The following is a 16,275-nucleotide window of genomic DNA, read 5'->3' as shown; positions in this document are numbered from 1 at the left end:
ATGCACATGTACTGTGCAAACTCCATATGGAGAAGGATTTGATGTGCAAGTACTGTGAATAAGTTCTGGCATTGCTTTGAGCATTAACCTTATAGTTTTTTTTTTTTTTTCTGGGGAAAATAATGGGCTCTTAGTGGTTGCTTTATGCATTTGCTTGGATGTCAGTTCATTTGCTCAAAAGGATACAAAATTTGCTGCCAGGTTGGTTGATTTTCTTCTGCTTTAGGGTCATTCTATTTTAATAATAGCTATTCTGTTTTCTGTTTTTATTTAAAGTTCTTTCAGTACCTGCCCTTCTCAGGGCTACTCATTCCCCTCTCTGTCTCTCCCAATATAGCCCAGCTGCTAGTCTCTCACAGGCAGCTGTTTTTTCTGTCGTGCTTTTCCTGTTCTCCAAAACTCAAGTAGGTATTTGTTTTTCCTAACCGCAAGGCCTGATCCTGGGCAGTAATAAGCCCTTTGTTATGAATACCCCAGTTAAAAGGAAAGATTCGAGAAAGCTGAAATTGCAAATGCAAGGGAATCTTATCCTGAGAGTGGTCATACCATAAGTGATCAGCAGTGAGAGGCAGGCAGGAAAGCAGGCTCTTACACTCAGCAAGAAGTGCTTGTAGAAACAGTTTCAGAGGGATGAAATACATTTATTTGCTATATCCACAACCGTTCTAAATAATTGTTGTTGTTATATTTTTCAGTACATTCCGCATGATGAACTGACTGCTGGTAGTTGGTTTTATGTGTAAATACTACTGCTCAGAAGAATGAAAAAGGATTCAAGATAGACAGATATATACACACACATAAATGTGTGTGTGCATATGTATGTATGGGTCCATGCTTTTCTTTTGATTGTATAAGTTGAAATTATTTTTGTTTATTTCTTTAAGACTGTTCATGGAAACAGACTCAAACAATACCTGAGTCCAAATATAGTTGCTTTCCCTTCCTGTTATACTGCTGGTCAGCACTCAAAATACTGTAAGAAATAGTGTTTTGGTGTAGTGTAATTTTGATTATTTTTGCCACTTCATGGTTGCAAACAAAAAGTTGTAAGAAGCACCTGGCATGCTTTGTGGATTTCACTTGGCTTACGTGGATTACATGGATAGGGCTCTTACTGCAAAGGCAGACCAACAAAGTGTCCTTGACTTATTTCATTCTTATGATGGTGGCTGCTCAAGGTACCTCTAGTCAAATTCCTGTCCATAGGATGAGACGAGATCTGATTTGAGTCAAGAACATAGTGCTGCCCAAAATTCGGCCAATGGCATTCTTGGAAATATAAAAAGGATGTAAGAGTGTAAATGTTCTGCTCTACCTGGCAGTCAAAGGGTTCAGGCTGTGTACAGTATCCAGTGTGGGCACTTACAACTTTAATATATGACTAAGTTGGAAAGACTTTAGGGCAGAACAGCAAAGATGAGTATTAGCAACCACAACTGTGAGGAAGAAACTGAAGGCTTAGAATAGAAAAAAAACAAGACGTGAAGGAAACAATAAATATCTGAATTAGATATTATTATTTTTTCCTAAGTGCATTAAATAATTTTATTCTCCATCTGCATGGTCAAAATCAATGCCTGTTTGGGCTATATAGGAAAAATCCCTCCAATGGCAAAGGTAGTTTAGCAGCAGAGATAATTTACCTGAACAGGGTTGTATTCCTTGTCATCGGAGGTTTAGAGAACCTTAGAAATTAGAAAAATTTCTGTAGGTAAAGCTTGAATGTGCTTTGCAGAAGAAAAGGCTAGTTGTTTTTTGTCAGTGTCTCTCAATGGCTTACCTACATGGATGGGTAACTGAACATGGAGCAGGAGATGTCCACAGGTTTTGCTGTAGCATCGGTGTGGAACAAAAAAGATAATTGTGAATGGGAGGATCTTGGCAGACATGATAAAATCTTGCAGTTTATCCTATAGGTCTGTCACACTGATGTTTCAGCTGATGGTATTGTGCACTAGTAAGGTATCAACAGGAGGAAAAAGCTACAGATCAAGACAAAAAGGTGTAGGAGAAAAAATAGATGTGAAAAGGCAGAAGGGAAAGCATAGTTCATAGTACAGTCAGCTGTCATTAGCACTATTATAGCTGTGTTTAGGTACAAGTATTGGATTAAAATCCTGAAAATTATTAGAAGTCTCACAGTTCAGCCTTAAATTATACCTTGCTTTTCAGCTGCACTAAATCTCAGTATAATGCATGGCTACTGTCATGTCTCTTTAAGTGTCACAGAGCTCCTTTTCACTGACATCAGTAAAATGGTGTAAAGAGTCAGTGATGAAATAGTGTCAGAAACAGTTGCATTTCTTGCCATTAGAACCAAAATCTAAAGCAGTATCTGCTCAGTTTCCTCACTGGAACTTGATAATAATGATAATGCATACATGAAAAGGGGAAAAAAGGCAAACTGAAAATTGTTTGTTTTGAGTACAACCATATTTGTCTGTGAAGCAAAAATAATTTCCAGTTTTCCTCTGGTTCACTGAATTCTGGATTCAAATAAGCAGTGATATTCAGTGATTTTGTAACAGGGGTATCTTTTTTGGCCACTCAGTAAATAGATTTAGACAGTAGTGGGGAAACAAAAAAGAACTACAAGCAATAGAGAGCATACATGTTTGTAATTAAAATTTAAAATAAGGTAGAGAAGGCTGTCAGCAGGGAGGAGCTGCAAAGGGTCTCTGGCAGTATCAGGTGAAAAGAGAGACAGAAAGGTCTATTACACAAATGCAGTGGGGACACCAAACTGGATGTGTGGTATTATTCAAGGGTTAGTCAGAAGGGCTGACTGCATCCATATTCTGAATGTGGTGCTAAGGTGACAAGTTATCCCCAGCACTGATTCTCACCTTTGCATATTATTTCTTGTCATACTGTCCCTTGCATGTATCTTGGTCAAAACTCATCCAGGTTGGACCCCATAACCTGGGTAAACCCCTGCTGAAAGCATAGTGTACTTTAAAGTGTAGTTAACTACTAAATACCATCCAGTATTTTCTTTAAAGTGATTTAAAATACTATTAATATTGTGTTGTCTTAGTCTTATTACATTATACAGCTTGCATAGGTATTTTGAATTCTAATTTATTCATAATGGCTATTTTGTATCTTTCATAGGGCCCATATATTCTTTTCTTTATTGTATGTCTTTACAGTAGATGTTATTGTACTTGCACCAGCCATACAAGAAAAGTATATACAAAACAAGGACTGGTAAATATGTTTAGCAGAATAGTTTATCTTCACTCTAATTTAAACTTCAATACTGAATTCAGCTTTTTGGAGAAAGAATGTTGGCATTTACATGTCTGCATCTATTATTTTTAGTTTTCCTTATGATTTAGGTTAGACAAAAACTATCAAAATAAAATAAATTTTCTGTTATTTGCGGGGAGAAAGAGCTGTGTCTTCATGATAAATTTGTTTCTTCAAAAGATCTTATGACCTGTTTTGTCAGCAAGTTCTTGTATCTGGGAAGGTTATTTCTGTTGGCTAGACAATTTCAAAATGGTAGAGTGAGATTAATAATATAAATACAGATTTTCCTTGTGGCGTTGATTTATTGGGTCCCAAATCTCTGAACACTCGTCCATCTTAGTCATTTTACTTTTGAAAGCAATGACAAAGAAGTTACTCACATGTATGAGTGTTTGCAAGAACTTTATCTTAAGGTAAAGATCTTAAGATCTTTAAGTGCAGCTGATTAGCAACATATTAAAAAGAAAGAATATGTCCTGTGAAAGTATCATTATAACACTTTAGATGAATCAGATATGTAGCGGCATGACCCATTACTAGGAATTGTGAGGAGAAGCTTAAGAAATATATTTGTCTGAAATGTGGCAATGTCCCTGCTCCTGTTCCATCAGAACACACAGTAGCTGAGGCACTTTCACTTTAGATGTCATTTCATCCAGAGTGGGCATACAGAAGTTACTTCTCTGAGGCTGAGATTTCATGATTCGCTTAAGCCAATCTATGGGCTTGCCAGTTCTGAAAAGAGCAGTCTTGGTCTACCCACATTTGGCCACACGTTCCCTGTTCCCTTGTGCCATACACATGCACTGTTTGTTAAGAGTTGGCGGGAGACTTGGATCAGGGGACTGATCTTACTAAGACTCGATTTTATTAGTTTATTTTTTTCTGAAGGAATGTGAATACCAAGTTGCATATGGGTCAACAGACAGTGTTCTCATCGCAAATGGGCAAACTGCATACCGGGCCATGCCAGAATGTCTATGATCAGCAAATTGAGGAGGTTATTATTTCCCTCTGGTCCTGGTGAGGCTGCACCTGGAATACTGTGTTCAGTGGTTGGGGCTCCCTGCTTCTGGAAGCATAGGGAGAAATTGGAGGGAGTCTAGCAGAAGGCCCTCCGGTCAGAGTAGTTGAAGGAGCTGGGCTTATTTAGTCTGTTGAGGTGAAGATAGATCCATAGCAGACTACAGCTATTTGCAGGAGAGTTACAGATGGCATGGAGCCAAAGTTTTTTTGGTGGTGCTGGGTGATATAGCAAGGAAGAATGGCCACGGACTACAGACTGAGAGATACAAGTAGGACCCTACATGGCTGATGCAGCACTGGAGCAGGCTGCGCACTGACATTGTGGAACCTCCATCCTTGGTGGCTTTCAGGGCCTGACTGTCAATGCCCCAGTGGAGCTGAACTCATGTTGGCGGCAGCCCTGCTCTAAGTGGGAGGCTGAGCTACATGTCCTCCAGAAGTCACTTAGAGTGACCATTTCTCTCTTACCGTGAACGTGAAAGTGTAGCCTAAGACCTCTTAGCCTAAGTCTAAGACCTCTTACAACACAAAAAAAAAGAGTGGGTACTTATAAAAAGCGATTTATTGATTTATCTCATGCTAAGATAGGTTTCTAAAGCAGGATGGGTGGCTGGTTTTTTCCACTAATTGGTAAATCTTTTAAGACTAGTTTAGATTTTGAACATTAGTGCTGAGACACCCAACCTTTGGTGAGGTGCATCTCAGCCTAAAAAATGTCATTTCACCTGATGGAGTGGTAACTTCTTACACTGATGTCATGTCCTTCATTGCTGTCATCTGACCCCAGAACTGAAATTTAAGTTAGACATTTTCCAAATTAGTACAGGTGTTTAGTATTGAGCTATCTTCCAGAAAGATCTTTTCTACTAAGATACAGAAACTTCCTTACAGAGAAAATAAGCTAAAATAAGTTTCAAGACACAATTTCTTTACAGTATTTTAAGATTTCTGTATTTCTGTATAACGTAAACCTACAAATATTTGACCATGATATGTATGTTTTATATTATTTTGGTCCTGGAAACAGGGCATGCAATCTGTCAGCAATAACTGTAGAATGTATGGATCTAACTAGACTTAAAGATCTCGGCCTCGTTTCTTTCACACGCACACGCGCGCGCGCACACACACACACACAGAGGCTCTGTGGGAAACAGTGCTCTGTACAACCTCCCTGTCATGTGGTTCATGTGTCCAGTCGAAGTGGTTGAGTTTTTATTTGCCAATTGATCTGTATGTGTCATGCACAACAAAAAGGGTAACAAACTGCAGTGGGACAGTTCGTACACAGAGGCTTACTGGTGAATCATGCATCCACAGTCTGCTTCTTACGAGTGTAGAAAGAGAGGCATTGCTGTCAGTTTGAAATGAGTCCCAGCCTCTGGAAAGCATGCATCAATGAATTAAAACAAAATCCCCCCATGAACTCTCCCCAGGTGTGCTGAGGTAGGGGAGGAAACACCTGGCTTGCCTACAAACATAGGACCTTAAACAAACACTTGAAAGAAGTGCAAAAAAGCAGTGGCCTGGCAGGGATAGTGCTGACACCCAGCTAGCTTTCAGACAACTTTCTGGCACCAGTCATAGCTGCAAGCCTTATTTTGGAGTTAGACTATCTACCCTGCTGCAGATTTGCAATGTTGGCACTAATTTATGTTAGTGGGGGAAACAAGGAAGCTAAAAATTTGTACTGTTGAGTGGGGACCTTTGGAAGACGGTGTTTAGAGCTGCAAAAAAAGTCAGGCAGGCTCTTTGGATTGTAACAAACCAGCGAAGCAGTTGTTAGCAGGACATAGAGGATCAGCAAAAAGTCAGAAGTTCAGAAACCAAGTCTCAGTTTGTTCTTCCTTATCAATCGGGAAAATAAACTGCACACAGACAGGCAGCCCCTCTCGGTAAAACCTCTGGAAGTCTTTGAATTAAAAGCAGGGGAAAAAAAAAATCTTCTGAGCTGCTTCCTCTGTATCACTTCAGATTGTAGCAAGTGCGTTTTTCATCCAGCAGTGAAAGAAACAGGATTGTGTTATCTGAGACTAGGCTTTTCATGCTTATCACTGGGGGCTTTTCTCAAGCTTGCCATTGGGGTGTTGTTTGCAGTTTGTCAGATCTGCTGGGGACACTAGTGAGGTTATCAATAGATGGTTCAACGACATGTTTCATGGTGCTGAACTGCATCAAGATTAATTCCTCTCTTTCATGCAACTTTGTGCTGTTTTAAAAGTTGTGATCCACCTATCAGCAGCAGAGTTGCCTGGATAAATAGAATTTTTCTCGTTCCTTTCCCTCATGCACACTACAACTTCTGACAGTAGTAAAAAAAACAATGATTAACATTTTTAAAATATTTAAAAGATGTAGGGTCAAGTACCATTACAACAGTGGGTTACTGTGAGACAGCCTCTTATCTGTATGGAGAAAGTACTTCTAAATAACAGGGAATGTCACAGTGGTGCTCTAAAGGTCAATCTACTCAATGTATGTGCTTCATATTCTACGTTTCTGGCATTTTTTGCCTTCGAGTCAAGATCACAGCTAAAGTCCAATCTCCTATTTGTTTGTCAAGGCCAGAGATAATTTTGGCAAGCTTTTGAATTGGATTTGTATATAACCAGGCACGTTAAACTGCTCTTTGTACTGAATTTATATAAAAATGTATACACACATGTGTATGTGCGTGTGCGCCTGCATATATATATTTGCTTCAGCATACTTGTAGCTGTTAGAGACTTAATTTTTAAGCCGTAATTTTCAGCATTTTAAAATGGAGGTTTCAGAGATTTGTGATTTAAAATATACTGTGCGGTCTTGTTCTAGTAGGACTTTTTCCAGTATATCAGAATTATCTGCCAACTTGATTACAACCCCTGTGATTTCAATTAGTTCTGGTATTTGGATTATAAACAATAGCTTCATTCCATAGCTTGATACTAACACCTGAAGCAGCTCAATCTCAAGGATACTTGAAAATATTTCCTCCATGTGTGTATATATTCATACTCTATGCAAAATATTTTTTAAGACAGCCAACTTCCAAATAGTGGTGCGTGAATAAAGTAGTAATTGTATATTTAGAGACCATCTGTTTGTAATGATGGAGTTTTATTTTCTTCATTTCTATATTTGAATATTTTAAGAGTATAACTGCACATTTACATTGATTGTTCGACCTACTCCTCTTGCCTGGGAGGACTTGGAAGTCTTCTGTGAGAAAGGGATATAACAACTCTGCCACCATTTCTGTTTTCTGCCTCCAATAATAAAATATTAGGAAGCTTAAAGTTTTTATTTGAGTGACTGTTGTCACTGCAGTGTTGTACATCTACAAATACAGAAAAGTCACGTGGAAGCAAAAAGTTCTGCTACATGAATGCATTCAGCTGGAGTCTACGAAGGTGATAATTATATAAATATAACTAGACATTTGTGTTGCTCTATTTTAAAAATATTCCTGCAAAAATTCTTTTTTGAAAGCTATTTTGCAGCTGTTAAAAAATGGGTGCTGAAAATAGAATTGCATTTTTCATGCTAACTTTGAGTTCTATAAGTTTTGTTATATTTGGATATAATTATGACAGATCTTAAAATCAATAAATTATATTTTTTTCTTTTTTTTCTTTGCAGAGTCACAGTGTACACTCTGTGGGGAGCCTGAAGGTGAGCATGTTTTCGTATTAATATTTTTCAAAGCTGCTAGAGGTGAACACTTGCTCAGATGATACACATGTACAATAGACTGGAAATGGTATCAAATGATGAGAACCAATGAAAGACATTCCTCCCTACGTTAGATACCAAAAATTAATCTAATTAAGCTGAGTAAAGCAGAGCACGTGATCCAGGCAGGAAACACCTTAAAGGACAAATATTCCATTAGAGCAAAATTTGAAATATTTAATTCTTTTCTGTGTTTGTCAAACTAATTTGTGGTGAGAGAGAGTGTGAAGAGACATTTAAGGACATCACTTTGAGGATGGAAAACAAAGAGATTGGACATAAAAGGGAAATGAGAAAATGTTTTTGTTTGATATAACATTTACAGAGAACTGTGAGAGGCTAACATTTTTTAGCAGGTGAAGTGAGTAAATATTGCTTCTGAAACAACGATAATTAAGCAATAACTGTTATGCAGTGCAAATACGTGCCCACGTGAATGCATTTTGTGGTTTGTTTTGTTTGCTTTTTTCCCAAGTGATTAATTAAATGCCAAGGTGAGACCCACAATTTTCATAAATGAATGTTGAAGCAATGAGATTATGATTTTTAAAGCAGGTCATTATTGATTAAATCTCTCATATTAATTTATTTATTAACATTGGTGCTGTGGTAAAGAAAATGTCAAAAAGCTGACCTTAGTTTCAAGTCAACCATTTGGAGTCTTTCTAAGAAACGTAGTCCAAAATAGCAAATGTAAATGCTGGAGCAAAGTAAATTAATTAAAAAAAAAAACAAACAACAAAACAGGTTCTAGGTTGTTCCCAAAGACATTCAGCTTTATATCTTAAACAGTTTCTGAAAAACAATTTAAACTTTTAATGTTTTATAATTTTAGGAAAGAACAGTTTTTTGAGAGATGAAGCCTGGAAGTTAAAGGCTTTGAGACCTTGCAACTAATTAAATAACTTAGTAAATTAAATATTAATTATCTGCTTCTCCTTTGTTATCTAGTGACAAATAATTTAGAGATTTGTTTTGACTTTGCATTACTTTAATAAACAGTCAGTTCTCGATTTGTTAATTTTACTTGTCCTTTATTTGATAAATTTATAATGCCACAGATACACGTATGAAAATGAAGAATAAGACAGTTGGTTTTTTGCCTTTCATGAGATATTCCTTTCATCATAAGGTTGTCCAACTTTAAAGTTATGCGTTGGATAAGTTCTGTTTTATTACATGCTATGCCTGCTTTGTAACAATAACTCTCCTTTCTTTCCACTACTGCTCTTTCATACCTATTCAGCTTTGCAAATTTTAATAAATGTACATGGACTCTGTAAAAAGGGAAGTAAAAAAATAATTGGCAATAAAATGTTTAACATTTACATGACTAAAAATCCACAATCAAAAGATAATTATATGTATTGCTGCAGGAACAGTTCTCAAGAACATAATGTTCAGTTTTTAGCTGAGTAGAAATGAACTTTCCCAGGAATGAATGTCTCCTGGATCACCATACTCTCCCCTCAAATAGAATATTACTGGAATGCTAATTATAAATTCTCTGCCTCAATTTGAAAAATATTGACATCAGTCTTAGCTTAGATTAGTGACAAGACTTAGAATCTTAAGTTTTGTTCTTGCCAGATTAGCATAATTTTTGATCTAAATCTGAAACTTCCCAGAATTTTTATATGTGATTTTGTGACGATGAAGTAGTTGCTCAGTAAGAATGACTTTAGTTTTTAGAAGGCCATTTTAAAAGAAACTTCACATCTTTGTTGTGTAAACTGAAACAAAAAACCCAACAACTCAAACCTCAAAAAATACCATTTTCCCCTGGAACATTCTATAGATTTTTTCAATGGTTTCATAGGAAACTAGTTGAGTTACTTTAGAAAACTAGGGAGGAACTAAAAATCAACTTTTTGCAATGTTTTAATTAGAATGTCTGACTTTTCTCTGTAGCCTTCTTCAGAAGTTTGAGATACTCTGTGGCTTGTAGTTTGCATTCTTGGTATCTGAGGCAAATTCAAAGAATATCAGTTAATGGTAGATAGTATTTGCCTCCAGCTTCCTTTTTTCCTGCTCCTTTTCAGAAAAAAAAATCAAAGTTCACTAAGTACATTAATGTACTTTAGTATATTAAGTTGAATTTGAAAAATCATAGGACAGATGTGCCATGGTGTAGGCTTCCTGTATTAATTTCCAAAGTGGTAAGCAGAGACTTGTTCATTAAATAGTAGTTGTGGAGAAATCTCCCTGACTTGGGAGAGAAGACGACAAAGCTTCACATCTTACCACTTCTGAGTTCCTCTGAAGCTGCTTATGCCATTTATTGAAAAACCTCCAGGCAGCTAGTGGTGACTTTCTGAACATCTACCTTCTGTAATAAAGGTGGCAGAGTGGAAGTATATTGCAAGCCACAAATTCTGGTTGCCACATTGGTCAACTACAGTCCTCACTGTTCTTGTGATGGTTCAACCTTTCTCTAATCACCACTCCCCTTTCAAAACCAGCAGTTTGTTCCTGGATTACCAGTATATAAGCGTAATAGGAAATGACTGTGTAAAACAGAGCTCTTAGCTGGGGGCACTTTGCAAAGTTTTGAGCAGTTAGTGCTGCACTTCAGGAAGCAAGCGTATTTATCTGCATACACCTTGTTGCACAGGTGTGGGATATTGTGTGTGCATGTTTTATAGAGGGAAAAATATGAATATGGGAGAGCGATACAAATTATCAGAATACAGATTTCACGTTTCAGTATTTCACCTATGGTATCTGTGGATCCGTAGATAAATGTGTGTCACGCCTCCTCCTTTGCAGCCCATCTAAAGAAAATGAGTGGACAACACCTAGGCCTCTGAGAATCAGTTGTTTGTATGAGCTGCAAGGGCTTATGTGTTCTGATTCAAATATCATGGGTTTGCTCGCTCTTATTGACAAGCATTTCAGCTACCATTCCTGTCAGTGTGAGATGTTTAAAGACCAGGAGGCCTATTTTATACTGGCAGGAAACTAAAGTTGCAGAAAGAAGAACTAGCGGTCTAATAAATCCCATTAGTGTAGCTACTTTGAGCTGCTCCATCTTCTGGAAATGCAAGAGCAGCAATGACGTGTTTTCAGACAGATGACAACAGTCACCTTTCAGGAGGTGATCTACAGTTGACAGATTATGTTGTCATGGTAAATACTGTTGGGTTGGTTTGGGTTTTTTTTCCCTGCTCGTATTTTAGGTGAGGATGGCATGTTATAGACACCTGTCTAGCTCAGTCTTTGACAGCCAACATACTCTGTTAGAAAGACTGGTGTAGTCATGAGAAGTTTCTGGAACAGTTATCCCTATTAATCCTCAAGCAGAAGTTTCTGTTCTTTCTAACACCTGGCAGTTATTCACAGAAGCTTTTGAAAGGACTACATGAACAAATATAATTTTCTATATTGCCAAAGGAGCAAACAAGTAAGTTTGGTGGCAGCTAAGATTTCAGTAGATCACTCTGTCTATGCAAATGGAAGTTTTTCTTCCAGGCGTTTTTTAATATCCTTCGTAACTCCAGTAGTGACTTACTGTTTCTATTCATTGCTTTTGCCTCTCTATTTTATGATCATTGAAGTCCTGTACAATACCAGCACTTTTCAACTTTTGTAAAAATAGACACTTCTACATTCTTTGACAACACAAGCTTTATCTGAACACACAGATCTGGAAAATGTGGTGTTAAAAAGGAATACGACTGAATGGGGTTGTTTATAGAGAAGTTTGGGAAGAAGGAATACCAGGTCTGGCTCTGTCCAGCATTGTCTGTTTCAACAGAAGAAAATAATGATAAAGATACAATGTGTTTAAGGCAGTCCTTTAGCCACTAGAAGCTATAGATTACTGGATCCAGGTAAATATCACTGTACACTCTGCTTCTCCTTAGGCACTTCTCTCTCAAGACTAGGGAGAGCATGGAAAAATGCATTTCTCCAACTACTGGCAGTTATAGGGGGCAGAACACTGAGAACATTGGCCTTCGATCTGACCCTCTGTCGATGGTCTTATGGGCTTGTTGGGTTCTTACCAGTTTGAGAGTAAAAGCAGTGCTATACGTAGAATTTTGTTTGGATGGGAGAAAAACCCAGGTTAACTTTGCTGCAAGTGTTAAGCTTTCTCCCCTGTTACTGTCGTGCTGATAGTAATTTCCAATTTATTAGAAGTATTCTATGATGAAAATAAGCTTCTCTGTGTAGAAGCTCCTGATCCATTATGAGAGTATAGAACACACTAAGCAATTATGCAGACTGTGGAGTAGGTAGCAGGCAGTTCTACATGTTATTCACTCTTATCTGGTACCTCTTGATCTTCCAGTCTACATACAGACTGTAGTATTCATATCTCATTCTACTAGACATATTATGTGGCAAATGTCCTTTCAATTCCACAGCATTTAGTAATCAAGTCTGGCTCACCATGCATTGTAAAAGATACAGATATACACAAAGGCTATGAGTAATGGTACTTTTCTACTTTGCTGAGATGTATATTAATTTTAACATCATAAAAAGAAGATTCACATTTCATTATGAACAGTTCAGTAAAGACCTCTAGTTAGGATAATAGTTAAAACAAGCAAATTATGAATATTTGTAAGGAACAAGGTGGAGAATACAAAGTAGTACATTAAAACACCACTTGTGCATGCTAGAACTACTCTAGCCTGAAATACTGAGTTGAATCTTTGCTTACCACCACCACCAGAAAGGAATATAGCAAAGGGTCTAGGAATCTAGAGATATATAGTAAACTTGCCAAGATATAGAAGGAGCAATCCCACATGAATGAATATTGAGATGGTTTGCTGTGTGTAGAGAAGGTATGAATAAAAAAAAAACAAAACAAGCAAACAAAAAAGCCAAACAAAATACATCTACTGCACTATCGTAATACTGTAGTATTGATGATGAATGCGTCCCATTTTCCATGGGATCATGGAAACTATGCATTCCAGTTTCATAATATATCCACACCAAGTAAATATTCAAAAGCAGAACAAGTTTAAAGAAAAGCAAGTGAAAAGTAAACAGTTGTGGAACTCGCTGCCACAATGTGACTGCTGAGATTGACCTCCAATTCAGTTAGCACTGGACGTTTCAGTGAACAGTAAGAATTGTGTAAGAAAGTGAACAGAAGAATCAGTTGCAACAGATTTGGGATAGAAGGGAGTCCAGTTGTTATCAAAATATGTTTTTATACAAACAAAAAACCAAACTGTCTTTTAATAAATAAAGGAGATACATCCCTTAGGGTAGGTTATTATAAATAATTTCTTCACCTTTGTTTGTTATTAACTTTTTAGTTACTGTAGTCAGAAACTGAATACCCTACTGTGCAAAACTTTGGCCTCATCTGCTGTGGAAATCCTCGTATTCCTTCTGCGAAGGCCTTGTGAGTTTCTAAGAGTCAACCTCCAAAGAATGAACTGGAAATATTTCCCCTTTCCTACCTCATCTAGATGGTGGGGTCTTTTTAGGTATATTCGTGCAGTGGGGGTACTGAAGATCCAAGAAATACATATTAGGGTGCATTAGACTTTACTGCAGTTATCTCAACCTGTGTGGAGGTTTCCATCCAAAGCATACAAGGGCACTCAGAGAGGCAGCATACAGAAATGTCTTGGTCTGACATAAGAAAATCATAGAAACATAGAATCAGGTTGGAAAAGAACCTTAAGGTCATTGAGTCCAACTGCTAACCTAGCCCTGCCAAGTCCACCACTAAGTAGAGACTTTGCACACACCACAGAACCAGACAAGTGTTGTGCTGCACATACGGCACACAATGTATAAAATGTATGTATGAAAAGCCAGTAATATCAATGCAGAGAGATTATGATATTCTTCATATTTTTATGCCTGTGACCAGTGGCAGCCAGAATCAGGATCTTACAGATTGTTGCAGTTCAGATGAACTAGCAATGAAGTTAGAGATGTTTAATGATCTTTTGTACACTTGCAAAGAATGATGAATTCCTGGGTGAAAGAAGGTTCAAAGAGTGGGAGAAATCTTCTTTGCCCCAGGTAACCATCTTCTCATGCTCAACACTGTAGACCAAAAAAATGTTTTTGCAGACGTCTCCTAAGGGCGCAGAATTTACCTGTACTGACAAAATCTGCCATGCACTTTCTGGTGCTTTTGCTACTTTCTTTCCTTCAACAGTACACACTTCCCTTCAAGGGTTTTTCCTAAGAATTTGTTCAGGTAGTTCAGATTCTTCCTCAGTGCCTCATATGGTTTTTGGGCTGTAATATGCACCTCCAGTTTGAATTAAGTTCACCTATTATTTTTTGCAAGTAAATGGCACGAGAAGTGGTTGGTGGTTGTTAGACTTGCTGGGTTAAAGCTTGTGATAGCAACCTTAGAACAGTGACTTTGTTTTAATTAGTAAAATAAATGTTCCATATAAAAGGAGAGTTTAGAGACCTAATTCTTAATGTATCTCAAGATGAACATTGGTTTTTTCCTACACTTGTTCTTTTGTTAAGTTAAACAGTTAACAGTTCAAACAGCTAATGCACAGATACTGCATGACTCCAAGTGTCAGGACACTGAGAATCTTCTGACAATTATATATGACCAGACAGTAAATCCAAGAGTCAGAAGATTAAGATTGTTTTTTACCATTTATTTACATTTATTACATTTACTTGGCAATGTAATTTTGTCTTTGAGAAGAAATGAGTTTGTGCAAAATTTTTAGCAAAGTTGCAAGAACACTAGAGTATGTCACTCATTTACTCATATAGAAGTTTGTCAGTTAAAAATAGAAAGGTTTTAATATGATTAAAAGTTGAGGATGGATTTAATTGATTCTTTTTATTTTTTTGTAAAAGAAGTTTTGAATGTTTTGAAATCAAAGCAAGTTGTTGAATTGTTTGTATTTGCTCAGAAGATGCATAAAATATTCAGTAGAATTTGGGAAATACAGGAAATATAGATAAACAATTGAGAGTAACAGCAAAAACCTCTTTCTTTCCTTGAGTGGAAAAATGGCTTTTTCAGTTATGTCAGTAATAGAATGGTGGATTTCTTTCAGGTACTACTAGTTTTGGTGCCCTTTGCACTCTGGTTAATACTAGTGTGTTGGGGTTTGGGGGGAAAATAAATTTGGTTTGTTATTTTTTGTTAAAATAAATAATCCAGAGAATAGGTAGTTCAAAACAATACCCTAAACTTGGCAATATGTCTTAATATTGATGATGTTCTATCTAGGTAGTTCTGGCTCTAAATATGAACATTTCCTTTGGTATCTAATGGAAAACTCTTACAGGCATATTAATAACTCCAGAGAATTTTGCTGATCTTTATTTCATTTGTCTTAACATTTAGTAATCCACTCTGAAAACTCTCAGTTTTACCACTGTTAGTAATGACTTTCGAGAGTCCTGTAGTGTTAAATTTTTTATCCTTATGCTGTATTTACTAGACCAAAAAGTTACCAGTAACAAAAATTGAAGTTGCCTGAGGAAGCAAAGTATATTTTCACAACACATAATCCTGGTATTTTTAAGGAAACAATAACACATAATAAAATCTACTTTGACTAATTTTAATATTGCTTCTTTGCCTGGTAATTATAAAAATTTCACAGTTGTTTATTCAAATTAGAAGGTTTCTTTTTCTGTAGATGTACCACTGAAGCAGTTAAATATTGTTCCTGCTGTCAATGTAATAATAAATCCTAATTATTACCTGAAGTGATTGACATAATGCTGACTTTATTCAGTCCTGTATGAAAAAATTTATGTAAATACAGGGTCAAGGTCTTTGATCTTTCTGCTTTGATCCATTTGTATGACAGCATCTTGGTTTTCAGGACTAGTCACATTTGTGTGCCTGTGTCAACTTCCTTGCTAACATTTAAATAATAGGTTCTGGTAAAATCACATGAAACTTCCTCCTGAGCCAAGTATTGCTCATGTACCTTTCCTTTTTTTTTTTTTCTCACACTTTAGTTACAAGTCTCAAATTGAAGTGATTTGATTTTTCATCTTCATGGAAACTTTTTTCAAGTTGCATAGAAATGTATTATTATCATTCTCCATTGCGTAGTCTATAAATATTGAACCTTTTTTAACTCTTAGATCAAAAGGAAATATGCAAGTTAGGTACACTAGATATTTTAAAAATAAAATAATATGCAAAATTTGGATATTGTACGAACAAATATTTTTTAATCTCTCACCGGGCTAATATGTCTGAGTTTACTCATTGATGTCTTTAGGATAACAACTTATAGTATATTCACAGTGTTCGTTATTCTTGAACTGTGCTGGTTGTTATATAAAGTGATG

At 36.6% G+C, this 16,275-nt stretch overlaps 1 long non-coding RNA gene across 1 annotated transcript in view; it reads left to right on the top strand.

Annotated features, from left to right (window-relative positions):
• Nucleotides 1-16,275, top strand: part of LOC135312666 (uncharacterized) — a 320,852-nt gene that overhangs the window by 223,936 nt on the left and 80,641 nt on the right. Inside the window, exon 3 of the long non-coding RNA XR_010372329.1 lies at nt 7,906-7,938. This is a non-coding gene — a long non-coding RNA (uncharacterized LOC135312666). The remainder of the gene's footprint in view (nt 1-7,905; nt 7,939-16,275) is intronic.

This window comes from Phalacrocorax carbo, chromosome 3 (genome assembly GCF_963921805.1).
Source record: "Phalacrocorax carbo chromosome 3, bPhaCar2.1, whole genome shotgun sequence".
Taxonomy (NCBI): domain Eukaryota; kingdom Metazoa; phylum Chordata; class Aves; order Suliformes; family Phalacrocoracidae; genus Phalacrocorax; species Phalacrocorax carbo.
Note: the sequence above shows the minus strand (reverse complement) of the source record. Positions and strands in the feature narration are given on the sequence as shown.